Source organism: Scyliorhinus canicula, chromosome 1, assembly GCF_902713615.1.
Source record: "Scyliorhinus canicula chromosome 1, sScyCan1.1, whole genome shotgun sequence".
NCBI classification, from domain to species: domain Eukaryota; kingdom Metazoa; phylum Chordata; class Chondrichthyes; order Carcharhiniformes; family Scyliorhinidae; genus Scyliorhinus; species Scyliorhinus canicula.
In genome coordinates, this window is record NC_052146.1 from 230,523,286 (window position 1) to 230,529,285 (window position 6,000).

Here is a 6,000-nt window from a genome sequence, read left to right on the forward strand (position 1 = left end):
GTGCTGAGGACACGAGAGTGGGGCTGAATCCGCAGCCCAGACATGATAGCACCGAACCTTCCATTTTATTCATAGGAGCAACAGTGAGACTGTCAAGCATGCTCCACCATTCAATTAGATTGTGGCTGATCATCTAGTTCAATGCCACGTTTCCACGCTATCCCCATATCCTAAGATGTCATTAGTATCCAGAAATTGAACATGCTCAATGACTGAGCTTCCACAGCCCTCTGGGGCAGTGAATTCCAAAGATTCACCACCCTCTAAGTGAAGCAATTCCTCCTCATCTCAGTTTTAATTGGTCCACCCCTTATTCTGAGACTGTGTCCCCTGGTTTTCGACACAAGGCAGGGGAAACATTCTATCCCCATCCACCTTGCCAGAATTATGAAGTTTCAATGAGATCACCTCTCATTTTTTGAAACTCTCGCAAATACAGGCCCAGTTTCCTCAATCTCTCATCATAAGACAATCCTGCCATCTTGATGATTAGTCTGATAAACTGCGATTGCACTCTCTATGGCCAGTATATCTTTCCTGAGATAAGGAGACCAAATATTCCTGGTGCAGTCTCACCAAGGCTTTATACAATGGCAGCAAGACATCTTTACCCCTGAACACAAATCCCCTTGGGATGAGGGCCATTTACCTTCCTAATTGATTGCTGCACTTGCCTCCTAGCTTTTAATGACTCATGCACCAGGATGCCTTGGTCTATGCCAAGTTAGTTGATCTCTGTGACCTTGAGTTCTGGAGCAAATGAATTACCAAGGCTTCTCCTGTGCCAATTCTATCTAGTGACCAGGTTGGAAAGTGCAGATGTGCAGTTGTCAGTTAAGCAATCGTGGAATTCAACTGTAATAGTGCACAATGAATAGTCTATAAACACTGCCTAATTCACATGCGAGAATGGATGAAGTACCAGAAGGCATGCCCATGAAGGGTTTACAGAAAATTGGAATATAATTTAGTCAAGTTATACATTCTACTCTCCAAAAGCCTACAGATCTGCTCAGAGTGAGATTTTCCAGATATACCAAACTGTTTGGTTTGAGCCTCCCTGTCCTACATCCACTTCAATGACATTAAACTACACAGTGCGACAACAGAAATGCTGAACTATAGAGCATAATAATCAGGATATCCATTCTGAGACTGTAGAATGTTTTCTCAAAATGCAAGTAATGACCTGGTGAGCTGCAGTTTCTGTGTTGAGGTTAAACCCAATGTAAAATGGCCTTAGCTACACAAGTGTACAGTCATTGACATAAGTGCACAGGTACACATTAATATTTCAGTTGTGAAGAGTTGTCTATACCATCTATAAGAAATTAAATGCTCAGACATGCTAACTGTGATGACATTCCTAAAACCACAGGAGCAGCCACTGGACTTGTGCCGGTTTTGTAACCCCCCTCACCAACTGGCTCCGAGGTGTTCCCCAGCTCTGTCCATGGTTGTACCTATGTTTGAAGTTGTTCATTCATCACACTGAGGCACTTTTGGACAGGCAAAGCAACTTTCCAAAGTAATCCAGCTCTATGCTGATCATAAATGGGATTGAAAAAAAATATTTGGGCGTTGTATGTTCCTAATGTCCAATATTCCACGCAACAGGATTCTAGGAAAATACACAATTTCCAGGAAAGAAATCATTTTGTATTTGAATGTAAAGTTGCTACTGCACTCCACTCAAAGAGTTAAAGAATTTCTCATATTTTGGGGGCATTTAATAAATAATAAAAACATACACAGATGCGAGACTGCCCAGATACATCAATGGCTGGCTGGCACACAGCGCTTCTTATTGCAACAGCAGCGTGATGTGGTCACAAACATGGGAACAATTCCAAATGCTGGGAAAACAGAGAAGTACAAAGATGATTGGCAATGGGAAGGTGAGACTTTCTTTTCCTTAAGGTCACCAAGTGTGGTTTAGGTACGCTGCACTGTTTGCACTAGGTTTGAACATTATTTGAACAATTACTGAAACAAAGCTGTCTGTGTTGTGTAAAAGTAATACACAGGAATAGAGAAGTATCAGCAAATTGTCAGTTACCTTTATGTTTCCTTTACACCATAGACGCTTCTTAATAAGACAAGAAACATTATTTCTTAATTGATCTGTTCTATTAAACAAATACTATTAAAAATGCTGTGATTTTAACTTATAGAGATAACATTTTGAGAATTGAAAGCCACATGTAATTAAAACAATTCATTTTGAATGTCAATAAGAATGTAATTACGGGAACATTCAAAATAAGGTCTCCACAGTTTTACTGTTTACTTGCAAAGATACCTGGAATATTCATTGGAGGAAACAATTGCAGCTAAGTCAATGGTAGAACCTTGAAGACATAATGGAAAAGAGTCCCTTATTATAACAGCACTTTTAGCAACAGAATCCCATCAGCACATTCTACAGGCAAATGTTTGCAAATTCAATTATAGAAACAGGAGTAGCCCATTCAGCCTCTTGAGTCTATTCCACCATTCAATTAGATCAAGCCTGATCTGCATCTTAAGTCCATCCGCCCACCTTGATTCTGCAACCCAGAATGTCCTTGCCTAACATAAAACTATCAATTTTGAAATTTCCAATACACTTAGCCTGAACGGAGCTTTGGAGGAGAGAATGCCAGATTTTCAGCATTCAAGTGGACATCTCCCGATATGGCATGAAGTAGTTCAGGCATAGAAGGAGGTAAATAAAGCATATTATTTCAGTTATAAAGTTTAAATAATGATGGAAATCAAGAAGTTCAATACAGTCTTTTGTATACCAAGAAAATACATTAATCACCAGTTAGAACCCCTTTGACAGGTTGACAGTTAACTATAGTCCTCTCCTTGTTCTGTCTGGCCTATTCTCGGTGGCTTATTACTGTTTGAATTCTTTACTGTTTCAATTTTGGGCACCGGATATTTAATCATTTATCAGTTTAGGAGCGTTGATTTTTCCATTTAGTGATATTTTATATGTGACCATGCCATACTCATTGGAGGTGTTTATATGAATAATAAATGAACTCTTTTGTGTTGATTCACTCCACTCCATTGAATTAGTAGAAAATGAAGAACAGATAAATGTTCAAGAAATTTTGTTTGTTCTGAGTTTTAGTTCATACAAATCACAATAACTTGTTAAGTGGATAATTTAGTAGTTTCTTCAGTTGGATAAAACCAAGAAAATACCATAAAGTAAATATTTCTAAAACTGGTCTTGATTTTAATGCAGAGCAGTTGAAGTGGATTCAAGGCTTACCCACTTTTTCCCCACCCATTCAAATGGACTAAAATTTTAAATTGGAAGTGATTACAATCCCCCGTGAGGGAAACAATAAACCAAAGTAATCAAATTTACCAAACAACGTCCAAGTGAAGAAATTACCACTGTGATTTCACTTTGTGAAATTTTTACTTTAACACGAATCAAAACCAGGTAACTTACACTTAAAAAGGTAGATCTCAGTTAAACGTTGATACAACAAACAAAGATACATTTTACACAACTAAAAGCTCCCACATCACTCTCCGCACAGCTCTAAAGTTTTCAAACTCGGCCTATGGTGTGTAGGATCTCTCACTTTCACCATTCAATTAATTGGGCCCTAGATTGCAGCCATATTCCATCCGAGATCCCCGTAGAGAGCTGTAACCTAAATGGCACACTCCTGCAGAACATCCTTAGCTAGGTTAACAACAGTCTTGATGGTACAGATTCCCCAGAGATTCCTTAATCTGAACCCTTTAATAGACTCTGTTCAAAGGTCTGGTTAGCTCTGGCAAAACGAGCAGTAGCAGAAGTAAAATAGTTCAATTCACAATCCTGCTCTAATCCTGCCTTTGGTTTTCTGTCATGTTTAACTGAATTACACACACAGCTCCTTGTAAATATGCCTTCTCTGTTCTCCCCTCTGCTGCAACTCTGCTTTGTCTGTAGCTCTTCTTTGTGTCTGGCCACACAGCTTTCATATGTTAACTTCCTTTCTGTTGGTACTGCTTCCATGTCAAGGGTTACCAAGTCACATGGGTCAGTATTTCATATTATTCAAGAAAATTACAATTGATCCATTTACAATTGATGCCAACTTTTAAAAGCCCTTTTCAAACATTCTGAAAACTAACTACAAATTCCACAGGCATCGTATTTTACAAAATGTCCTTGCTTTACTTTGTCCAGGTCAAAGGTCATCACAACCCCCTTGGGAAAAAAGAAAGTTTTAGTGTGGTAAAGATTTCTTTAGAAGCGTTCGAAATACTGTAAGTTCTCAACATCCACTTTAGGTCAGATTAAGTCTAAACACTAACATCTACGTGTATTACATGCTACACAGGTAAGAATGATGTTACATCGTATTTACAAAACAAGCTTCATTGCAAACGTACATTGTAATTTTACAATCCCATACAACCCAATAAATTCAATGGCTTTCATAAGTTGTTACTATTCCTTGTTCCTTAAACTCTAACCAGGGCATCCGCAATCACATTGTTTTGGCCTCCGATATGCACAATTCTTAATGTGCAATATCAAACTTCCCAAAACAGCCTTTGATTCTTGACGTTGAACTTTTCAAGGAACAATGGAGTTGTGGTCTGCATAGATGGATAGATGACCACCTTCGTTTTGCACTTCACATTGCTTTTTAAAATTTGTATTAGATTGTGCACAGTCTACAGTATTTGTGATTAACCCAATTGTTTTACAATTTGGTCTGCTTAACTTTGTCCAGAACAACAGTGCTGACTGCAAACCATTTGACTTCTGGGTAGTGGCAACTGTGAATTGGAATCCAAGGAGAAATCCCCTGCCACATTGTTTCTTATCCTCTAGATTCAACAATTTCCTTTTTTCTCCTTTAAAGCTGGAAACTAAATTGTCTTCAGAGCTTTCACTTTGTAAAACAGACTCTGAACTGCTCTGTTCTGTTCTTAACTCCTGATCTCCAATTTCTTCCAGACTGCATGTTTTTTTAGCGTTCAAGTATTTAGAAAATGCTTCAAACAGCGAGGCAACCAAATCACCCTTCATAATAATTGAATTCACCTCATCTTTTTTAAATTCAGGACAATTTTAACTGCAAGTGCTTAACCATGACCTAATCCTTTGATTCCCCCCCCCCCCCCCCCCCCCCCCCCCCGCCGAGAGACACAGGCACCGCCTCCTTTTATGCAAGCAGTTCATTTTCCTGACGAATAAAATTCTTTTTCACTGCTTTAAGAACTTTGTTAATATTATGTAAGTGTTCAGTTCTGAATGCTTGATATTCTTTTTTATTCAATTCATGGATTTTGTTGATTAACTTTTGCTTATCCTCCCACCGTACTCAAGCTTTGTCTAACTCCTTTCCAGCAAGAGCAATTGTCTCTTTTGAACAAAGAACAAAGAAAAGTACAGCACAGGAATAGGCCCTTCGGCCCTCCAAGCCTGCGCTGACCATGCTGCCCATCTAAACTAAAATCTTCTTCACTTCCAGGGTCCGTATCCCTCGGTACCCATCCTATTCATGCATTTGTCAAGATGTCCCTTAAACATCACTATCGACCCTGCTTCCACCACCTCCTCTGGCAGCGCGTTCCAGGCACCCACTACCCTCTGTGTAAAATACTTGCCTCGTACATCTCCTCCAAACCTTGCCTCTCGCACCTTAAACCTATGCCCCTAGTAATTGACCCCTCGACCCTGGGAAAAAGTCTCTGACTATCCACTCTGTCTGTGCCCCTCATAATTTTGTAGACCTCTATCAGGTCGCCCCTCAACCTTTGTCGTTCCAGTAAGAAAAAAACAAGTTTATTCAACCTCGCCTCATAGCTAATGCCCTCCATACCAGGCAAGATCCTGGTAAATCTCTTCTGCACCCTCTCTAAAGTCACCACATCATTCTGGTAGTGTGGTGACCAGAATTGAACACTATACTCCAAGTGTGCCTAAGGTTCTATACAGCTGCAACATGACTTGCCAATTTTTATACTCAATGCCCCGGCCAATGAAGG